The following is a 23,025-nucleotide window of genomic DNA, read 5'->3' as shown; positions in this document are numbered from 1 at the left end:
GGCATGAGCCCAGGGGCATGAGCCCCTGTTCCACACCTGGCCCCTGCCCCTGTCAGGGGCCCGGTGTGGGCACAGGGACAGGGGCCAGTGTGGGAACGGGGGCAGGGGCCCAGTGTGGGAACGAGGCTAGTGGCCTGGTGTGGGATCAAGGGCAGCAGCCTGGTGTGGGAACAGTGGCAGGGTCCCACTGTGGGAATGGGGACAGGGGCCCTGTGTGGGAACAAGGGCAGGACACACTTTCCTCATTCCTGAGGAAGGGCTTATGCCCGAAACATCGATTCTCCTGTTCCCTGGATGCTGCCTGACCTGCTGCGCTGTTCCAGCAACACATTTTCAGCTCTGATCTCCAGCATCTGCAGACCTCACATTCTCCTCCAACAAGGGCAGGGGCCCTGTGTGGTAATAGGAGCAGGGGTTTGGTGTGTGAACAGGGGCAGGGGCCCTGTGTGGGACCAGGGGCAGGGGCCTCGTGTAGGAACAGGGACAGTGTCCCGGTGTGGGAACGGAGGCAGGGGCCCAGTGTGGGAACAGGAGCAGGGGACCAGTGTGGGAACAGGGACAAGGGCCTGGTGTGGGAACAGAGGTAGGGGCCCGTTGTGGGAACAGGGGCAGTGGCCCAGTGTGGGGATAGGGGCAGGGGACCAGTGTGGGAACAGGGACAGGGACCCAGTGTGGGACTGGGGGCAGGGGTCCGGTGTGGGAACGAGGACAGGGGCCCAGTGTAGGAACGGGGGCAGGGGACCAGTGTTTGAGTGGGGACAGGGGACCAGTGTTGGAATGGGGGCAGGGGACCAGTGTGGGGACAGGGGCAGGGTCCCGCTTTGGGAACGGGCGCAGTGGCCCAGTGTGGGAATAGGGGCAGGGGCCCAGTGTGGGACTGGGGGCAGGGGTCCGGTGTGGGAACGGGGACAGGGGACCAGTGTTGGAATGAGGGCAGGGGACCCGTGTGGGGACAGGGGCAGGGGACCAGTGTGGGAACAGGGGCAGTGCCCCGCTGTGGGAACGGGGGCAGTGGCCCAGTGTGGGAATAGGGGCAGGGGCCCAGTGTGGGACTGGGGGCAGGGGTCCGGTGTGGGAACGGGGACAGGGGCCCAGTGTAGGAACGGGGGCAGGGGACCAGTGTTGGAATTGGGGCAGGGGACCAGTGTGGGGACAGGGGCAGGGGACCAGTGTGGGGACAGGGGCAGTGCCCCGCTGTGGGAACGGGGGCAGTGGCCCAGTGTGGGAACAGGGGCAGGGGCCCAGTGTGGGAACAGGGGCAGGGGACCAGTGACAGGGGCACGGTGTGGGAACAGGGGCAGGGACCAGTGTGGGGACAGGGGCAGCTGCCCAGTGTGGGAATGGCGGCAGGGGACCAGTGTTGGATTGGGGGCAGGGGACCAGTGTCGGAATGGGGGCAGGGGACCAGTGTCGGAATGGGGGCAGGGGACCAGTGTCGGAATGGGGGCAGGGGACCAGTGTTGGAATGGGGGCAGGGGACCAGTGTGGGGACAGTGGCAGCAGCCCAGTGTGGGAACGATGGCAGGGGCCCAGTGGGGGAACTGTGGCAGGGAACCAGTGTAGGGACAGTGGCAGCGGCCCAGTGTGGGAACGGGGGCAGGGGACCAGTGTGGGGACAGTGGCAGCAGCCCAGTGTGGGAACGGGGGCAGGGGACCAGTGTGGGGACAGTGGCAGCAGCCCAGTGTGGGAACGGTGGCAGGGGCCCAGTGGGGGAACTGTGGCAGGGGACCTGTGTGGGGACAGTGGCAGTGGCCCAGTGTGGGAACGGGGGCAGGGGACCAGTGTGGGGACAGTGGCATCGGCCCAGTGTGGGAACGGGGGCAGCGGCCTGGTGTGGGAATAGGGGCAGGGTCCCAGTGTGGGAACAGGGGCAGTGTCCCGGTGTGGGAACAGGGGCAGGGGCCCAGTGTGGGAACAGGGGAATGGGAATAGGAGCAGGGGTTTGGTGTGTGAACAGGGGCAGAGGCCCGGTGTGGGAACAGGGGCAGCGGCCCAGTGTGGGACCAGGGGCAGGGGCATCGTGTAAGAACAGGAGCAGGGGACCAGTGTGGGAACACGGGCAGGGGCCCGGTGTGGGAAAAGGGGCAGGGGCCCGGTGTGGGAACAGGGGCAGGGGCCGGTGTGGGAACAGGGGCAGGGGCCCGGTGTGGGACCGGGAGCAGGGGCCCGGTGTGGGACCGGGGACAGGGGCCCGGTGTGGTAACGGGGACAGGGGCCCGGTGTAGGAATGGGGACAGGGGCCCGGTGTAGGAATGGGGACAGGGGCCCGGTGTAGGAACAGGGACAGGGGACCAGTGTGGGAACGGGGACAGGGGACCAGTGTGGGAACTTGGACAGGGGACCAGTGTGGGAACGGGGACAGGGGACCAGTGTGGGAACGGGGGCAGGGGACCAGTAGGGGAACGGGGGCAGGGGACCAGTAGGGGAACGGGGGCAGGGGACCAGTGGGGGAACGGTGGCAGCGGCCTGGTGTGGGGATGAGGACAGCGACCCAGTGTGGGAACAGGGGCAGGGACCAGTGTGGGAATGGGAGCAGGCGCCCGGTGTGGGAATGGGGGCAGGGGACCGGTGTGGGAACGGGGAAAGGGGTCCAGTGTGGGAACGGGGAAAGGGGCTAGGTGTGGGGACAGGGTCAGGGCCTGGTGTGGGAACGGGGTCAGGGGCCAGGTGTCGGAAGGGGGGCAGGGGCCCGGTGTGGGAACGGGGACAGGGGCCCGGTGTGGGAACGGGGACAGGGTCCCGGTGTGGGAACGGGGACAGGGTCCCGGTGTGGGAACAGGGGAAGGGGCCCGGTGTGGGAACGGGGACAGGGGCCTGGTGTGGGAACGGGGGCAGGGGACCAGTGTGGGAACAGGGGCAGGGGACCAGTGTGGGAACAGGGGCAGTGCCCCGCTGTGGGAACGGGGGCAGTGGCCCAGTGTGGGGACAGGGGCAGGGGACCAGTGTGGGAACAGGGGCAGTGCCCCGCTGTGGGAACGGGGGCAGTGGCCCAGTGTGGGAACAGGGGCAGGGGCCCAGTGTGGGAACAGGGGCAGGGGACCAGTGACAGGGGCACGGTGTGGGAACAGGGGCAGGGACCAGTGTGGGGACAGGGGCAGCTGCCCAGTGTGGGAATGGCGGCAGAGGCCCAGTGGGGGAACGGGGGCAGGGGACCAGTGTTGGATTGGGGGCAGGGGACCAGTGTCGGAATGGGGGCAGGGGACCAGTGTCGGAATGGGGGCAGGGGACCAGTGTGGGGACAGTGGCAGCAGCCCAGTGTGGGAACGATGGCAGGGGCCCAGTGGGGGAACTGTGGCAGGGAACCAGTGTAGGGACAGTGGCAGCGGCCCAGTGTGGGAACGGGGGCAGGGGACCAGTGTGGGGACAGTGGCAGCAGCCCAGTGTGGGAACGGGGGCAGGGGACCAGTGTGGGGACAGTGGCAGCAGCCCAGTGTGGGAACGGTGGCAGGGGCCCAGTGGGGGAACTGTGGCAGGGGACCTGTGTGGGGACAGTGGCAGTGGCCCAGTGTGGGAACGGGGGCAGGGGACCAGTGTGGGGACAGTGGCATCGGCCCAGTGTGGGAACGGGGGCAGCGGCCTGGTGTGGGAATAGGGGCAGGGTCCCAGTGTGGGAACAGGGGCAGTGTCCTGGTGTGGGAACAGGGGCAGGGGCCCAGTGTGGGAACAGGGGAATGGGAATAGGAGCAGGGGTTTGGTGTGTGAACAGGGGCAGAGGCCCGGTGTGGGAACAGGGGCAGCGGCCCAGTGTGGGACCAGGGGCAGGGGCATCGTGTAAGAACAGGAGCAGGGGACCAGTGTGGGAACACGGGCAGGGGCCCGGTGTGGGAAAAGGGGCAGGGGCCCGGTGTGGGAACAGGGGCAGGGGCCGGTGTGGGAACAGGGGCAGGGGCCCGGTGTGGGACCGGGAGCAGGGGCCCGGTGTGGGACCGGGGACAGGGGCCCGGTGTGGTAACGGGGACAGGGGCCCGGTGTAGGAATGGGGACAGGGGACCAGTGTGGGAACGGGGACAGGGGACCAGTGTGGGAACGGGGACAGGGGACCAGTGTGGGAACGGGGACTGCGGACCAGTGTGGGAACGGGGGCAGGGGACCAGTAGGGGAACGGGGGCAGGGGACCAGTAGGGGAACGGGGGCAGGGGACCAGTAGGGGAACGGGGGCAGGGGACCAGTGGGGGAACGGTGGCAGCGGCCTGGTGTGGGGATGAGGACAGCGACCCAGTGTGGGAACAGAGGCAAGGACCAGTGTGGGAATGGGAGCAGGGGCCCGGTGTGGGAATGGGGGCAGGGGACTGGTGTGGGAACGGGGAAAGGGGTCCAGTGTGGGAACGGGGACAGGGGCTAGGTGTGGGAACAGGGTCAGGGCCTGGTGTGGGAACGGGGTCAGGGGCCAGGTGTCGGAACGGGGGCAGGGGCCCGGTGTGGGAACGGGGACAGGGGCCCGGTGTAGGAATGGGGACAGGGGCCCGGTGTGGGAATGGGGACAGGGGACCAGTGTGGGAACGGGGACAGGGGACCAGTGTGGGAACGGGGACAGCGGACCAGTGTGGGAACGGGGGCAGGGGACCAGTAGGGGAACGGGGGCAGGGGACCAGTATGGGAACGGGGGCAGGGGACCAGTAGGGGAACGGGGGCAGGGGACCAGTGGGGGAACGGTGGCAGCGGCCTGGTGTGGGGATGAGGACAGCGACCCAGTGTGGGAACAGGGGCAAGGACCAGTGTGGGAATGGGAGCAGGGGCCCGGTGTGGGAATGGGGGCAGGGGACTGGTGTGGGAACGGGGAAAGGGGTCCAGTGTGGGAACGGGGACAGGGGCTAGGTGTGGGAACAGGGTCAGGGCCTGGTGTGGGAACGGGGTCAGGGGCCAGGTGTCGGAACGGGGGCAGGGGCCCGGTGTGGGAACGGGGACAGGGGCCCGGTGTGGGAACGGGGACAGGGGCCCGGTGTGGGAACAGGGGAAGGGGCCCGGTGTGGGAACAGGGGCAGGGGCCCGGTGTGGGAACAGGGGCATGAGCTCGTTGTGGGAACAGGGACAGGGACCCGGAGTGGGAGCAGGGGCAGGGGCCCGGTGTGGGAACAGGGGCATGAGCCCAGGGGCATGAGCCCCTGTTCCACACCTGGCCCCTGCCCCTGTCAGGGGCCCGGTGTGGGCACAGGGACAGGGGCCAGTGTGGGAACGGGGGCAGGGGCCCAGTGTGGGAACGAGGCTAGTGGCCTGGTGTGGGATCAAGGGCAGCAGCCTGGTGTGGGAACAGTGGCAAGGTCCCACTGTGGGAATGGGGACAGGGGCCCTGTGTGGGAACAAGGGCAGGACACACTTTCCTCATTCCTGAGGAAGGGCTTATGCCCGAAACATCGATTCTCCTGTTCCCTGGATGCTGCCTGACCTGCTGCGCTGTTCCAGCAACACATTTTCAGCTCTGATCTCCAGCATCTGCAGACCTCACATTCTCCTCCAACAAGGGCAGGGGCCCTGTGTGGGACCAGGGGCAGGGGCCTCGTGTAGGAACAGGGACAGTGTCCCGGTGTGGGAACGGAGGCAGGGGCCCAGTGTGGGAACAGGAGCAGGGGACCAGTGTGGGAACAGGGACAAGGGCCTGGTGTGGGAACAGAGGTAGGGGCCCGTTGTGGGAACAGGGGCAGTGGCCCAGTGTGGGGATAGGGGCAGGGGACCAGTGTGGGAACAGGGACAGGGACCCAGTGTGGGACTGGGGGCAGGGGTCCGGTGTGGGAACGAGGACAGGGGCCCAGTGTAGGAACGGGGGCAGGGGACCAGTGTTTGAGTGGGGACAGGGGACCAGTGTTGGAATGGGGGCAGGGGACCAGTGTGGGGACAGGGGCAGGGTCCCGCTTTGGGAACGGGCGCAGTGGCCCAGTGTGGGAATAGGGGCAGGGGCCCAGTGTGGGACTGGGGGCAGGGGTCCGGTGTGGGAACGGGGACAGGGGACCAGTGTTGGAATGAGGGCAGGGGACCCGTGTGGGGACAGGGGCAGGGGACCAGTGTGGGAACAGGGGCAGTGCCCCGCTGTGGGAACGGGGGCAGTGGCCCAGTGTGGGAATAGGGGCAGGGGCCCAGTGTGGGACTGGGGGCAGGGGTCCGGTGTGGGAACGGGGACAGGGGCCCAGTGTAGGAACGGGGGCAGGGGACCAGTGTTGGAATTGGGGCAGGGGACCAGTGTGGGGACAGGGGCAGGGGACCAGTGTGGGGACAGGGGCAGTGCCCCGCTGTGGGAACGGGGGCAGTGGCCCAGTGTGGGAACGGGGGCAGGGGCCCAGTGTGGGAACAGGGGCAGGGGACCAGTGACAGGGGCACGGTGTGGGAACAGGGGCAGGGACCAGTGTGGGGACAGGGGCAGCTGCCCAGTGTGGGAATGGCGGCAGGGGACCAGTGTTGGATTGGGGGCAGGGGACCAGTGTCGGAATGGGGGCAGGGGACCAGTGTCGGAATGGGGGCAGGGGACCAGTGTCGGAATGGGGGCAGGGGACCAGTGTTGGAATGGGGGCAGGGGACCAGTGTGGGGACAGTGGCAGCAGCCCAGTGTGGGAACGATGGCAGGGGCCCAGTGGGGGAACTGTGGCAGGGAACCAGTGTAGGGACAGTGGCAGCGGCCCAGTGTGGGAACGGGGGCAGGGGACCAGTGTGGGGACAGTGGCAGCAGCCCAGTGTGGGAACGGGGGCAGGGGACCAGTGTGGGGACAGTGGCAGCAGCCCAGTGTGGGAACGGTGGCAGGGGCCCAGTGGGGGAACTGTGGCAGGGGACCTGTGTGGGGACAGTGGCAGTGGCCCAGTGTGGGAACGGGGGCAGGGGACCAGTGTGGGGACAGTGGCATCGGCCCAGTGTGGGAACGGGGGCAGCGGCCTGGTGTGGGAATAGGGGCAGGGTCCCAGTGTGGGAACAGGGGCAGTGTCCCGGTGTGGGAACAGGGGCAGGGGCCCAGTGTGGGAACAGGGGAATGGGAATAGGAGCAGGGGTTTGGTGTGTGAACAGGGGCAGAGGCCCGGTGTGGGAACAGGGGCAGCGGCCCAGTGTGGGACCAGGGGCAGGGGCATCGTGTAAGAACAGGAGCAGGGGACCAGTGTGGGAACACGGGCAGGGGCCCGGTGTGGGAAAAGGGGCAGGGGCCCGGTGTGGGAACAGGGGCAGGGGCCGGTGTGGGAACAGGGGCAGGGGCCCGGTGTGGGACCGGGAGCAGGGGCCCGGTGTGGGACCGGGGACAGGGGCCCGGTGTGGTAACGGGGACAGGGGCCCGGTGTAGGAATGGGGACAGGGGCCCGGTGTAGGAATGGGGACAGGGGCCCGGTGTAGGAACGGGGACAGGGGACCAGTGTGGGAACGGGGACAGGGGACCAGTGTGGGAACTTGGACAGGGGACCAGTGTGGGAACGGGGACAGGGGACCAGTGTGGGAACGGGGGCAGGGGACCAGTAGGGGAACGGGGGCAGGGGACCAGTAGGGAAACGGTGGCAGGGGACCAGTGGGGGAACGGTGGCAGCGGCCTGGTGTGGGGATGAGGACAGCGACCCAGTGTGGGAACAGGGGCAGGGACCAGTGTGGGAATGGGAGCAGGCGCCCGGTGTGGGAATGGGGGCAGGGGACCGGTGTGGGAACGGGGAAAGGGGTCCAGTGTGGGAACGGGGAAAGGGGCTAGGTGTGGGGACAGGGTCAGGGCCTGGTGTGGGAACGGGGTCAGGGGCCAGGTGTCGGAAGGGGGGCAGGGGCCCGGTGTGGGAACGGGGACAGGGGCCCGGTGTGGGAACGGGGACAGGGTCCCGGTGTGGGAACGGGGACAGGGTCCCGGTGTGGGAACAGGGGAAGGGGCCCGGTGTGGGAACGGGGACAGGGGCCTGGTGTGGGAACGGGGGCAGGGGACCAGTGTGGGAACAGGGGCAGGGGACCAGTGTGGGAACAGGGGCATGAGCTCGTTGTGGGAACAGGAACAGGGACCCGGAGTGGGAGCAGGGGCAGGGGCCCGGTGTGGGAACAGGAGCAGGGGACCAGTGTGGGAACAGGAGCAGGGGCCTGATGTGGGAAAAGGAGCAGGGGCCCGATGTGGGAATGGGGGCAGTGGCCCAGTGTGGGGATAGGGGCAGGGGACCGTGTGGGAACAGGGACAGGGGCCCAGTGTGGGACTGGGGGCAGGGTTCCGGTGTGGGAACGGGGACAGGGGCCCAGTGTAGGAACGGGGGCAAGGGACTAGTGTGGGGACAGGGGCAGGGGACCAGTGTGGGAACAGGGGCAGGGTCCCACTGTGGGAACGGGGGCAGTGGCCCAGTGTGGGAATAGGGGCAGGGGCCCAGTGTGGGAACAGGGGCAGTGGCCCAGTGTGGGAACAGGGGCAGGGGCCCAGTGTGGGAACAAGGGCAGGGGTCCGGTGTGGGAACGGGGACAGGGGCCCAGTGTTGGAATGGGGGCAGGGGACCAGTGTGGGGACAGGGGCAGGGGACCATTGTGGGAACAGGGGCAGGGTCCCGCTGTGGGAACGGGGGCAGTGGCCTGGTGTGGGAACAGGGGCAGGGGCCCAGTGTGGGAACAGGGGCAGGGCACCAGTGACAGGGGCACGGTGTGGGAATAGGGGCAGGGGCACAGTGTGGGAACAGGGGCAGGGGCCCAGTGTTGGAATGGGGGCAGGGGACCAGTGTGGGGACAGGGGCAGTGTCCCGGTGTGGGAACAGGGGCAGGGGCCTGGTGTGGGAACAGGGGCAGGGGCCCAGTGTGGGAACAGGGGAATGGGAATAGGAGCAGGGGTTTGGTGTGTGAACAGGGACAGAGGCCCGGTGTGGGAACAGGGGCAGCGGCCCAGTGTGGGACCAGGGGCAGGGGCATCGTGTAAGAACAGGAGCAGGGGACCAGTGTGGGAACACGGGCAGGGGCCCGGTGTGGGAAAAGGGGCAGGGGCCCGGTGTGGGAACAGGGGCAGGGGCCCGGTGTGGGAACAGGGGCAGGGGCCCGGTGTGGGAACAGGGGCAGGGGCCCGGTGTGGGAACAGGGGCAGGGGCCCGGTGTGGGACCGGGGACAGGGGCCCGGTGTGGTAACGGGGACAGGGGCCCGGTGTAGGAATGGGGACAGGGGCCCGGTGTAGGAACGGGGACAGGGGCCCAGTGTAGGAACAGGGACAGGGGACCAGTGTGGGAACGGGGACAGGGGACCAGTGTGGGAACGGGGACAGGGGACCAGTGTGGGAACGGGGACAGCGGACCAGTGTGGGAACGGGGGCAGGGGACCAGTAGGGGAACGGAGGCAGGGGACCAGTATGGGAACGGGGGCAGGGGACCAGTAGGGGAACGGGGGCAGGGGACCAGTGGGGGAACGGTGGCAGCGGCCTGGTGTGGGGATGAGGACAGCGACCCAGTGTGGGAACAGGGGCAAGGACCAGTGTGGGAATGGGAGCAGGGGCCCGGTGTGGGAATGGGGGCAGGGGACTGGTGTGGGAACGGGGAAAGGGGTCCAGTGTGGGAACGGGGACAGGGGCTAGGTGTGGGAACAGGGTCAGGGCCTGGTGTGGGAACGGGGTCAGGGTCCCGGTGTGGGAACAGGGGAAGGGGCCCGGTGTGGGAACGGGGACAGGGGCCCGGTGTGGGAACGGGGACAGGGGCCCGGTGTGGGAACGGGGGCAGGGGACCAGTGTGGGGATAGGGGCAGGGGACCGTGTGGGAACAGGGACAGGGGCCCAGTGTGGGACTGGGGGCAGGGATCCGGTGTGGGAACGGGGACAGGGGCCTGGTGTTGGAACAGGCGCAGGGGCCCCGTGTAGGAATAAGGGCAGTGGCCCGGTGTGGGAACGGAGGCAGGGGCCCAGTGTGGGAACGGGGCACAATGCGGATCAGGAGCAGTGGACCAGTGTGGGAACAGGGGCAGGGGCCCAGTGTGGGAACAGGGGCAGGGGACCAGTGTGGGAATAGGGGCAGGGGCCCAGTGTGGGAACAGGGGCAGGGGCCCAGTGTGGGAACAGGGGCATGAGCTCGTTGTGGGAACAGGAACAGGGACCCGGAGTGGGAGCAGGGGCAGGGGCCTGGTGTGGGAACAGGGGCATGAGACCAGTGTGGGAACATGAGCAGGGGCCTGGTGTGGGAACAGGGGCACAATGCGGAACAGGGGCAGGGTCCCGTTGTGGGAACGGGGACAGGGTCCCAGTGTGAGAATTGGGGTATGGGCCCTGTGTGGGAATATGGGCAGCAGCCTAGTGTGGGAACGGGGGTGGGGGCCCAGGTGTGGGAGTGGGCGACAAGTGCCACAGTGTTGGAACAGGGGTAGGGACCCTGTGTGGGAATGGGAGCAGGGGCCTAGTGTGGGGACACAGGCAGCGGACTGGTGTGAGAATGGCACCAGGGGCCCAGTGTGGAAATGGGCGCAGGGGCCCAGTGTTGGAACAGGGGCAGGGGCCCGGTGTTGAAACAGGGGCAGGGGCCCAGAGTTGCAACAGGGCAGGGGCCCGGTGTGGGAATGGGAGCAGGGGCCCAGTGTGGGAACAGGGATAGTGGCCTGGTGTGGGATCAAGGGCAGCAGTCTGGTGTGGGAACAGGGGCAGAGTCCCATTGTGGGAACGGGGACAGGGTCCCAGTGTGGGAATGGTGGTCGGAGGCCTGTGTGGGAATATGGGCAGCAGCCTAGTGTGGGAACGGGGGCGGGTGCACGGTGTGGGAATGGGGGACAAGTGTCACGGTGTTGGAACAGGGGCAGGGGCCCGGTGTGTGAATGGGAGCAGGGGCCTAGTATGGGAAAGGGGGCAGGGGACCGGTGTGGGAACAGGGGCAGTTGGCCAGTGTGGGAGAGGGGGCAGCGGCCCGGTGTGGGAACACAGGCAGTGGACTGGTGTGGGAATGGGGGCAGGGGCCTAGTGTGGGAAAGGGGGCAGGGGACTGGTGTGGGAACAGGGGCAAGAGACGTGAGTGAGAACAGGAGCAGGGGCCCAGTGACAGGGGCCCAGTGTGTGAACGGGATCAGGGGCCCGGTGTGGGAAGTGGGACAGGAGCCTCGTGTGGGAGCGGGGACAGGGGCCCAGTGTGGGAATGGGGGCAGGGGCCCAGTGTGGGAACAGGGGCAGGGGCCCGGTGTGGAAACGGGGGCAGGGGCCTGATGTGGGAACGGGGACAGTGGCCCGGTGTGGGAACGGGGTCAGGGGCCCAGTGTGGGAATGGGGTCAGGGGCCCAGTGTGGGAACAGGGGCAGGGGCCAGGTGTGGGAACGGAGGCAGGGCCCCAGTGTGGGAACGGGGGCAGGGGTCCAGTGACAGGGGCGCGATGTATGAATAGGGGCAGGGGCCCAGTGTGGGAACGGGGGCAGGGGACCAGTGTGGGAACAGGGGCAGGGACCAGTGTGGGAACAGGGGCAGGGGCCTGGTGTTGGAACAGGCGCAGGGGCCCCGTGTAGGAATAAGGGCAGTGGCCCGGTGTGGGAACTGAGGCAGGGGACCAGTGTGGGAACAGGGGCAAGGGCCTGGTGAGGGAACAGGGGCATATTGCGGAACAGGGGCAGGGGACCAGTGTGGGAACAGAGGCAGGGGCCCAGTGTGGGAACAGGGGCAGGGGACCAGTGTTGGAACAGGGGCAGGGGACCAGTGTGGGAACAGGGGCAGGGGTCCGGTGTGGGAACAGGGGCAGGGGCCCAGTGTGGGAACAGGGGCAGGGGACCAGTGTGGGAACGGGGGCAGGGGCCGGGTGTGGGAACAGGGGCAGGGGCCGGGTGTGGGAACAGGGGCATGAGCCCATTGTGGGAACAGGGGCAGGGGACCAGTGTGGGAACGGGGGCAGTGGCCCAGTGTGGGAATAGGGGCAGGGGCCCAGTGTGGGAACAGGGGCAGGGGCCCAGTGTGGGAACAGGGGCAGGGGCCCAGTGTGGGAACAAGGGCAGGGGTCCGGTGTGGGAACGGGGACAGGGGCCCAGTGTTGGAATGGGGGCAGGGGACCAGTGTGGGGACAGGGGCAGGGGACCAGTGTGGGAACAGGGGCAGGGACCAGTGACAGGGGCACGGTGTGGAAACAGTGGCAGGGACCAGTGTGGGGACAGGGGCAGCTGCCCAGTGTGGGAATGGCGGCAGAGGCCAGTGGGGGAACGGGGGCAGGGGAGCAGTGTTGGAATGGGGGCAGGGGACCAGTGTGGGGGCAGGGGACCAGTGTGGGGACAGTGGTTCGGCCCAGTGTGGGAATAGGGGCAGGGACCAGTGTGGGAACGGGGGCAGGGACCAGTGTGGGAACGGGGGCAGGGGACCAGTGTGGGGACAGTGGCATCAACCCAGTGTGGGAACAGGGGCAGGGACCAGTGTGGGAACAGGGGCAGGGGCCCCGTGTAGGAATAAGGGCAGTGGCCCGGTGTGGGAACGGAGGCAGGGGCCCAGTGTGGGAACAGGGGCAGGGGAGCAGTGTGGGAACAGGGGCAAGGGCCTGGTGAGGGAACAGGGGCACAATGCGGAACAGGGGCAGGGGACCAGTGTGGGAACAAGGGCAGGGGCCCAGTGTGGGAACATGAGCAGGGGACCAGTGTGGGAACAGGGGCAGGGGACCGGTGTGGGAACAGGGGCAGGGGCCCGGTGTGGGAACAGGGGCAGGGGCACGGTGTGGGAACAGGGGCATGAGCTCGTTGTGGGAGCAGGGGCAGGGGCCCGGTGTGGGAACAGGGGCATGAGCCCGTTGTGGGAACAGGGGCAGGGGACCAGTGTAGGAACAGGGGCAGGGGCCCGTTGTGGGAACAGGGGCAGGAGACCAGTATGGGAACGGGGGCAGGGGCCGGGTGTGGGAACAGGGGCATGAGCCCATTGTGGGAACAGGCGCAGCGGACCAGTGTGGGAACAGGGGCAGGGGACCAGTGTGGGAACAGGAGCAGTGGCCCGATGTTGGAATGGGGGCAGGGGTCCGGTCTGGGAACAGGGGCAGAGGCTCGGTGTGGGAACAGGGGCAGGGGACCAGTGTGGGAACGGGGGCACGGGCCCCAGTGTGGGATCAAGGGCAGCAGCCTTGAGTGGGAACAGGGGCAGGGGCCCAGTGTGGGAACGGGGCTAGTGGCCTGGTGTGGGATGAAGGGCATCGGTCTAGTGTGGGAACAGTGGCAGGGTCCCACTGTGGGAACGGGGACATGGGCCCATTGTGGGAATGGGGGCAGTGGCCAGGGTGTGAGAACGGGGGCAGGGGCCTAGTGTTGGAACACAGGCAGGGGCCAGGTGTGGGAATGGGAGCTGGGGCCCGGTGTGGGAACGGGGACAGAGGCCCCGTGTGGGAACAGGGTCAGGGGCCCGGTGTGGGCACAGGGACAGGGGCCAGTGTGGGAACGGGGGCAGGGGCCCAGTGTGGGAACGAGGCTAGTGGCCTGGTGTGGGATCAAGGGCAGCAGCCTGGTGTGGGAACAGTGGCAAGGTCCCACTGTGGGAATGCGGACAGGGGCCCTGTGTGGGAACAAGGGCAGGACACACTTTCCTCATTCCTGAGGAAGGGCTTATGCCCGAAACATCGATTCTCCTGTTCCCTGGATGCTGCCTGACCTGCTGCGCTGTTCCAGCAACACATTTTCAGCTCTGATCTCCAGCATCTGCAGACCTCACATTCTCCTCCAACAAGGGCAGGGGCCCTGTGTGGTAATAGGAGCAGGGGTTTGGTGTGTGAACAGGGGCAGGGGCCCTGTGTGGGACCAGGGGCAGGGGCCTCGTGTAGGAACAGGGACAGTGTCCCGGTGTGGGAACGGAGGCAGGGGCCCAGTGTGGGAACAGGAGCAGGGGACCAGTGTGGGAACAGGGACAAGGGCCTGGTGTGGGAACAGAGGTAGGGGCCCGTTGTGGGAACAGGGGCAGGGGACCAGTGTGGGAACAGGGGCAGGGGACCAGTGTGGGAACAGGGGCAGGGACCAGTGTGAGAACAGGGGCAGGGTCCCGCTGTGGGAACGGGGGCAGTGGCCCAGTGTGGGGATAGGGGCAGGGGACCAGTGTGGGAACAGGGACAGGGACCCAGTGTGGGACTGGGGGCAGGGGTCCGGTGTGGGAACGGGGACAGGGGCCCAGTGTAGGAACAGGGGCAGGGGACCAGTGTTGGAGTGGGGACAGGGGACCAGTGTTGGAATGGGGACAGGGGACCAGTGTTGGAATGGGGACAGGGGACCAGTGTGGGGACAGGGGCAGGGGACCAGTGTGGGGACAGGGGCAGGGTCCCGCTTTGGGAACGGGGGCAGTGGCTACCAGTGTGGGAATAGGGGCAGGGGCCCAGTGTGGGACTGGGGGCAGGGGTCCGGTGTGGGAACGGGGACAGGGGACCAGTGTTGGAATGAGGGCAGGGGACCCGTGTGGGGACAGGGGCAGGGGACCAGTGTGGGAACAGGGGCAGTGCCCCGCTGTGGGAACGGGGGCAGTGGCCCAGTGTGGGAATAGGGGCAGGGGCCCAGTGTGGGACTGGGGGCAGGGGTCCGGTGTGCGAACGGGGACAGGGGCCCAGTGTAGGAACGGGGGCAGGGGACCAGTGTTGGAATGGGGGCAGGGGACCAGTGTTGGAATGGGGGCAGGGGACCAGTGTGGGGACAGGGGCAGTGCCCCGCTGTGGGAACGGGGGCAGTGGCCCAGTGTGGGAACGGGGGCAGGGGCCCAGTGTGGGAACGGGGGCAGGGGCCCAGTGTGGGAACAGGGGCAGGGGACCAGTGACAGGGGCACGGTGTGGGAACAGGGGCATGGACCAGTGTGGGGACAGGGGCAGCTGCCCAGTGTGGGAATGGCGGCAGAGGCCCAGTGGGGGAACGGGGGCAGGGGACCAGTGTTGGATTGGGGGCAGGGGACCAGTGTCGGAATGGGGGCAGGGGACCAGTGTCGGAATGGGGGCAGGGGACCAGTGTGTGGACAGTGGCAGCAGCCCAGTGTGGGAACGATGGCAGGGGCCCAGTGGGGGAACTGTGGCAGGGAACCAGTGTAGGGACAATGGCAGTGGCCCAGTGTGGGAACGGGGGCAGGGGACCAGTGTGGGGACAGTGGCAGCAGCCCAGTGTGGGAACAGGGGCAGGGGCCCAGTGTGGGAACAGGGGAATGGGAATAGGAGCAGGGGTTTGGTGTGTGAACAGGGGCAGAGGCCCGGTGTGGGAACAGGGGCAGCGGCCCAGTGTGGGACCAGGGGCAGGGGCATCGTGTAAGAACAGGAGCAGGGGACCAGTGTGGGAACACGGGCAGGGGCCCGGTGTGGGAAAAGGGGCAGGGGCCCGGTGTGGGAACAGGGGCAGGGGCCCGGTGTGGGATCGGGAGCAGGGGCCCGGTGTGGGACCGGGGACAGGGGCTCGGTGTGGTAACGGGGACAGGGGCCCGGTGTGGTAACGGGGACAGGGGCCCGGTGTGGGAACGGGGACAGGGGCCCGGTGTGGGAACGGGGACAGGGGCCCGGTGTGGGAACGGGGACAGGGGCCCGGTGTGGGAACGGGGACAGGGGCCCGGTGTGGGAACGGGGACAGGGGCCCGGTGTGGGAACGGGGTCAGGGGCCCAATGTGGGAACGGGGACAGGGGACCAGTGTGGGAACGGGGACAGTGGACCTGTATGGGAACGGGGGCAGGGGACCAGTGTGGGAACAGGGGCAGGGGACCAGTGTAGGAACAGGGACAGGGGACCAGTGTAGGAACAGGGACAGGGGACCAGTGTGGGAACGGGGACAGGGGACCAGTGTGGGAACGGGGACAGGGGACCAGTGTGGGAACGGGGACAGCGGACCAGTGTGGGAACGGGGGCAGGGGACCAGTGTGGGAACGGGGGCAGGGGACCAGTGTGGGAACGGGGGCAGGGGACCAGTAGGGGAACGGAGGCAGGGGACCAGTAGGGGAACGGGGGCAGGGGACCAGTAGGGGAACGGGGGCAGGGGACCAGTGGGGGAACGGTGGCAGCGGCCTGGTGTGGGGATGAGGACAGCGACCCAGTGTGGGAACAGGGGCAGGGACCAGTGTGGGAATGGGAGCAGGGGCCTAGTGTGGGAATGCAGGCAGTGGACTAGTGTGGGAATGGGGGCATGGGCCCGGTGTGGGAATGGGGGCAGGGGACCGGTGTGGGAACGGGGGCAGGGGACCAGTGTGGGAACGGGGGCAGGGGACCAGTGTGGGAACGGGGGCAGGGGACCAGTGTGGGAACGGGGGCAGGGGACCGGTGTGGGAACGGGGGCAGGGGACCGGTGTGGGAACGGGGGCAGGGGACCGGTGTGGGGACAGTGGCAGGGGACCAGTGCGGGAACAGGGGCAGGGGACCAGTGTCAGAACAGGGGCAGGGTCCTAGTGTGGGAATGGGGTCAGGGGCCCAGTGTGGGAACGGGGAAAGGGGTCCAGTGTGGGAACGGGGATAGGGGCTAGGTGTGGGAACAGGGTCAGGGCCTGGTGTGGGAACGGGGTCAGGGGCCAGGTGTCGGAACGGGGGCAGGGGCCCGGTGTGGGAACGGGGACAGGGGCCCGGTGTGGGAACGGGGACAGGGTCCCGGTGTGGGAACGGGGACAGGGTCCCGGTGTGGGAACGGGGGAAGGGGCCCGGTGTGGGAATGGGGGCAGGGGCCCGGTGTGGGAACGGGGACAGGGGCCCGGTGTGGGAACGGGGGCAGGGGCCCAGAGTGGGAACGAGGCTCGTGGCCTGGTGTGGGATCAAGGGCAGCAGCCTGGTGTGGGAACAGTGGCAGGGCACCACTGTGGGAATGGGGACAGGGGCCTAGTGTGGGAACAAGGGCAGGGGCCCTGTGTGGGAACAAGGGCAGGGGCCTGGTTTGGGAACCAAGGCAGGGGCCCGGTGTGGGAATAGGGGCAGGGGACCTGTGTAGGAACAGGGGCAGGGTCCCGCTGTGGGAACAGGGGCAGGGGCCCAGTGTTGGAATGGGGGCAGGGAACCAGTGTGGGAACAGGGGCAGTGGCCCAGTGTGGGAACGGAGGCAGAGGCCCAGTGTGGGAATGGAGGCAGGGGCCCAGTGTGGGAACAGGAGCAGGGGACCAGTGTGGGAACAGGGACAGGGACCCGGTGTGGGAACAGGGACAGAGGCCCATTGTGGGAACAGGGGCAGGGGACCAGTGTGGGAACAGGGGCAGGGTCCCGCTGTGGGAACGGGGGCAGTGGCCCAGTGTGGGAATAGGGGCAGAGGCCCGGTGTGGGAACGGGGGCAGGGGCCCCAGTGCGGGAACTTGGCCGGGGCTTGGTGTGGGATCAAGGGCAGCAGCCTGGTGTGGGAACAGAGGCAGGGGCCCAGTGTGGGAACAGGGGCAGGGGCCTAGTGTGGGAATACAGGCAGTGGACTGGTATGGGAATGGGGCCAGGAGCACAGTGTGGGAATGGGGGCAGGGGCCCCATGTGGGAACGGGGGCAGGGGCCCAATGTGGGAACGGGGGCAGGGCCCCGGTGTGGGAAAGGGGACAGGGTCCCGGTGTGGGAACGGGGACAGGGTCCCGGTGTGGTAACGGGGACAGGGGCCCGGTGTGGGAACGGGGACAGGGGCCCGGTGTGGTAACGGGGACAGGGGCCCGGTGTGGGAACGGGGACAGGGGCCCGGTGTGGGAACGGGGACAGGGGCCCGGTGTGGGAACGGGGACAGGGGCCCGGTGTGGGAACGGGGACAGGGGCCCAGTGTAGGAACAGGGACAGGGGACCAGTGTGGGAACGGGGACAGGGGACCAGTGTGGGAACGGGGACAGTGGACCTGTATGGGAACGGGGGCAGGGGACCAGTGTGGGAACAGGGGCAGGGGACCAGTGTAGGAACAGGGACAGGGGACCAGTGTGGGAACGGGGACAGGGGACCAGTGTGGGAACGGGGACAGGGGACCAGTGTGGGAACGGGGGCAGGGCCCCGGTGTGGGAAAGGGGACAGGGTCCCGGTGTGGGAACGGGGACAGGGTCCCGGTGTGGGAACAGGGGAAGGGGCCCGGTGTGGGAACGGGGGCAGGGGCCCGATGTGGGAACGGGGGCAGGGGCCCGATGTGGGAACGGGGGCAGGGGCCCGGTTTGAGAATGGGAGCTGGGGCCCAGTGTGTGAACGGGGACAGAGGCCCAGTGTGGGAACGGGGTCAGGGGCCCGGTGTGGGAACGTGGGCAGGGGCCCAGAGTGGGAACGAGGCTCGTGGCCTGGTGTGGGATCAAGGGCAGCAGCCTGGTGTGGGAACAGTGGCAGGGCCCCACTGTGGGAATGGGGACAGGGGCCTAGTGTGGGAACAAGGGCAGGGGCCCTGTGTGGGAACAAGGGCAGGAGCCCTGTGTGGGAACAAGGGCAGGGGCCCTGTGTGGGAACAAGGGCAGGGGCCTGGTTTGGGAACCAAGGCAGGGGCCCGGTGTGGGAATAGGGGCAGGGGACCGGTGTAGGAACAGGGGCAGGGTCCCGCTGTGGGAACAGGGGCAGGGGCCCAGTGTTGGAATGGGGGCAGGGAACCAGTGTGGGAACAGGGGCAGTGGCCCAGTGTGGGAACGGAGGCAGAGGCCCAGTGTGGGAATGGAGGCAGGGGCCCAGTGTGGGAACAGGAGCAGGGGACCAGTGTGGGAACAGGGACAGGGACCGGGTGTGGGAACAGGGACAGAGGCCCGTTGTGGGAACAGGGGCAGGGGACCAGTGTGGGAACAGGGGCAGGGTCCCGCTGTGGGAACGGGGGCAGTGGCCCAGTGTGGGAATAGGGGCAGAGGCCCGGTGTGGGAACGGGGGCAGGGGCCCCAGTGCGGGAACTTGGCCGGGGCTTGGTGTGGGATCAAGGGCAGCAGCCTGGTGTGGGAACAGAGGCAGGGGCCCAGTGTGGGAACAGGGGCAGGGGTCCAGTGTGGGAACACAGGCAGTGGACTGGTATGGGAATGGGGCCAGGAGCACAGTGTGGGAATGGGGGCAGGGGCCCCATGTGGGAACGGGGGCAGGGGCCCAATGTGGGAACGGAGGCAGAGGCCCAGTGTGGGAATGGAGGCAGGGGCCCAGTGTGGGAACAGGAGCAGGGGCCCAGTGTGGGAACGGGCACAGAGACCCAGTGTGGGAACGGGGTCAGGGGCCCTGTGTGGGAACGGAGGCAGGGGACCAGTGTGGGAACAGGAGCAGGGGACCAGTGTGGGAACGGGCACAGAGACCCAGTGTGGGAACGGGGTCAGGGGCCCTGTGTGGGAACGGAGGCAGGGGACCAGTGTGGGAACAGGAGCAGGGGACCAGTGTGGGAAAGGGGGCAGGGGCCCGATGTGGGAACGTGGGCAGGGGCCCAGTATGGGAACGGAGACAGGGGCCCGGTGTGGGAATGGGAGCTGGGGCCCAGTGTGGGAACGAGGCTCGTGGCCTGGTGTGGGATCAAGGGCAGCAGCCTGGTGTGGGAACAGTGGCAGGGTCCCGTTGTGGAAACGGGGACAGGGTCCCTGTGTGGGAACGGGGTCGGGGCCCAGGTATGGTAATGGGAACAGGGTGCTGGTTTGGGAACAGGGGCAGGGCCCAGTGTGGGAACAGGGGCAGGGGCCCGGTGTGGGAACGGGGACAGGAGACCAGTGTGGGAACAGGGGCAGGGGCCCGGTGTGGGAACGGGGACAGGAGACCAGTGTGGGAACAAGGGCAGAGGCCTGGTGTGGGAACAGGGGCAGGAGATCGGTGTGGGAACAAGGGCAGGGGTCTGGTGCGGGAACAGGGGCAGGGGCCCGGTGTGGGAACCGGGGCAGGGGCCCGGTGTGGGAACCGGGGCAGGGGCCCGGTGTGGGAACAGGGGCAGGGGACCTGTGTGGTAATAGGAGCAGGGGTTTGGTGTGTGAACAGGGGCAGGGGCCTGGTGTGGGACCAGGGGCAGGGGACAAGTGTGGGAACAGGGGCAGTGGTCCGGTGTGGGAACGGAGGCAGGGGCCCAGTGTGGGAATGGCGGCAGGGGCCCAGTGTGGGAATGGCGGCAGGGGACCAGTGTGGGAATGGCGGCAGGGGACCAGTGTGGGAACGGGGGCAGGGGACCAGTGTGGGAACGGCGGCAGGGGACCAGTGTGGGAACGGGGGCAGGGGACCAGTGTGGGAACGGCGGCAGGGGACCAGTGTGGGATAAGGGGCAGGAGACCAGTGTGGGAACGGGGGCAGTGGACCGGTGTGGGAATGGGGGCAGGGGCCCGGTGTGGGATCAGGGGCAGGGGTCTGGTGCAGGAACAGGGGCAGGGACCAGTGTGGGAACGGGGGCAGGGGCCCCGTGTAGGAATAAGAGCAGTGGCCCGCTGTCGGAACGGAGGCAGGGGACCAGTGTGGGAACAGTAGCAGGGGCCCGGTGTGAGAACAGGGGCAGGATCCAAGTGTAGGAACGGGGTCAGGGGCCCGGTGTGGGAACAGGGAAAGGGGTCCGGTGTCGGAACGTGGATAGGGGCCAGGTGTGGGAACAGGGAAAGGGGTCCGGTGTCGGAACGGGGATAGGGGCCAGGTGTGGGAACAGGGTCAGGGCCTGGTGTCGGAACGGGGTCAGGGGACCAGTGTGGGAACGGGGTCAGAGGCCCGGTGTGGGAACGGGGAAAGGGGTCCGGTGTGGGAACGGGGATAGGGACCAGGTGTGGGAACGTGGTAAGATGGCCCGGTGTGGGAACGGGTACAGGGACCCAATGTGGGAACGAGGCTAGTGGCCTGGTGTGGGATCAAGGGCAGCAGCCTGGTGTGGGAACAGTGGCAGGGTCCCACTGTGGAAACGGGGACAGGGTCCCAGTGTGGGAACGGGGTCGGGGCCCAGGTATGGTAATGGGAGCAGGGGGCTGGTGTGGGAACAGGGCAGGGCCTGGTGTGGGAACAAGGGCAGAGGCCTGGTGTGGGAACAGGGGCGGGGCCCAGTGTGTGAACAGGGGCAGAGGACCAGTGTGGGAACGGGGGCAGTGGCCCAGTGTGGGAACGGGGGCAGTGGCCCAGTGTGGGAACGGGGGCAGGAGACCAGTGTGGGAACAAGGGCAGGGGCCCGGTGTGGGAACAGGGGCAGGGGCCCGGTGTGGGAACGGGGGCAGGGGCCCAGTGTGGGAACAGGGGCAGGGGCCCGGTGTGGGAACAGGGGCAGGGGCCCGGTGTGGGAACAGGGGCAGGGGCCCGGTGTGGGAACAGGGGCAGGGGTCTGGTGTGGGAACAGGGGCTGGGGCCCGGTGTGGGAACGGGGGCAGGGGCCCGGTGTGGGAACGGTGGCAGGGGTCTGGTGCGGGAACAGGGGCAGGGGCCCGGTGTGGGAACGGGAGCAGGGGCCCAGTGCGGGAACAGGGGCAGGGGCCCGGTGTGCGAACGGAGCAGTGGCTTGGTGTGGGAACAGGGGCAGGGGTCCGGTGCGGGAACAGGGGCAGGGGCCCGGTGTGCGAACGGAGCAGTGGCTTGGTGTGGGAACAGGGGCAGGGGTCCGGTGCGGGAACAGGGGCAGGGCCCGGTGTGTGAACGGGGTAGGGGCCCGGTGTGGGAACAGGGGCAGGGGTCTGATATACGAACAGGGGTTGTAGCCTGGTGTGCGAACAGGGGCAGCAGCCTGGTGTGGACCTTGATGGCAGCCAGTGGACAACCACATGGAGAACCCCGGCGCTAATTTGCTGTAGAGTGCCCTTGGAGATAGACTGAGATGTTTGTCTTTTTAACTTTGCTTCTTGTTTTTCTGACCTATGATTATACTGTGTATGGCTGTAATGCAATTTTGTTTTCCTCTTCTCTACTCTGTAACTAAGGATTGTACCTAGGTACTCTGGACCTGAGATGGCGCCATGTGTTGGTGACATTGTTACACTGTAACTCATCTAATAACAGGAGGAGCTGTACCAAGGTACCTTTGTACCTAAGATGGCGTGGTTAGTGGTGACGTATAAACTTTTCACTTTACCCACTTGAGTATATGTGACAATAAAGCAAATTCTTATTCTATTCTACAGTTATTCTAAGCAAGATGGAGATGATGGAATATTAATAACATCACCGGACTAGTAATTCAGAATACTCTGGGAATTAGGGTTCAATTCCCACCCTGACACCTAAGGGGACTTTAATTTGATTAATAAATGTGGAGTTATACAGCTCATCTCATGTCGTAATGGCAAGCCTGACAATGATCATCAATTTTTGTAAAGATGCCTTGCATAGACAGATATCCATCAGGAGTTTGATCTACATTTGACTTGCTTAAAACCAGAAGTGATGTCAGCACCGAGTAATTAGCTGATTAGCAGGTAGTGGGTAACTTGTTTTGTTCACTTTAAAGCTGTGGTCAAGATAGGTAAGAATTCCAGCTACTCCTCTTTTTTAACAAAGGAACCTTAAAAACGTTATTAATTTTCTACTCTGTGCAAATTTAGGATAAGACTATTTTGACTAAAGTTATGGCAGGGGAGCTCAGTCCTGTGTGTCCCACAGCCTGCAGTATGTGGGATTTCTAAGATATTTGTGCTAGTCTAGATGATCACATCAGCAAGAAATACCATCAGCCTGACCAGCTTCAGTGCTGGGTTTTGGAGGTTGAGTGTTGGCTGTTGATATAGCAGTGCGTCTGTAAGGCTGAGAATTATGTGGGATAACACATTTCCAGATACATGTGATCACAGTGCACAGCTTAAGAAAGTGCAATCAGAGAAGAATGGGTGATGACCACAAGATGGGTGGTAGGCAAGTCAGAAAAATAGAAGCCTATTTTCTAAATGAGGAAAGATTTTTGAAATCTGAGGCACAAGGGACCTGGGAGATTTAATTCAGGATTTTCTGAAGTTTAACATGCAGGTTCAGTAGGAAGTTAGGACAACAAATGCTATGTTAGCATTCGTTTGAAGAAGGCTAGAATACAACAGCAGAGATGTACTGCTGAGGCTGTATAAGGCTCTAGTCAGACTGCACATGGAATATTGTGAGCAGTGTTTGGCCCCGTATCTAAAGAAAGATATGATGGTCTTGGAGGGGGTCCAGAAGAGGTTTACAAGAACGATTCTGGAAATGAAGGGCCTGTTATGTGAGGAGCGATTGAGAACTCTGGGTCTATACTTGATGGAATTTAGAAGGATTAGAAGGAAGCTCATTGAAACTTGCAGCATACCAAGACGTCTGGATAGAGTAGATGTGAGGAAGATCCACTAGTAGGAGAGACTGGGAACTGAGGTTATAGCCTCAGAGTGAAAGGTTGACCTTTTAGAACTGAGATGAAGAGAA

General features: G+C 66.5%; 1 protein-coding gene across 7 annotated transcripts in view; it reads right to left on the bottom strand.

Annotated features, from left to right (window-relative positions):
* Positions 1-23,025, bottom strand: part of unc80 (unc-80 homolog (C. elegans)) — a 338,459-nt gene that overhangs the window by 174,676 nt on the left and 140,758 nt on the right. The gene's annotated exons all lie outside the window — the stretch shown is intronic.

The sequence above is a fragment of the Chiloscyllium plagiosum genome, unplaced genomic scaffold (genome assembly GCF_037043375.1).
Source record: "Chiloscyllium plagiosum isolate Xiang-an unplaced genomic scaffold, Cpla_swu_hap1 HiC_scaffold_7, whole genome shotgun sequence".
Lineage (NCBI taxonomy): Eukaryota > Metazoa > Chordata > Chondrichthyes > Orectolobiformes > Hemiscylliidae > Chiloscyllium > Chiloscyllium plagiosum.
This window is presented reverse-complemented; position numbering and strand designations above follow the sequence as displayed.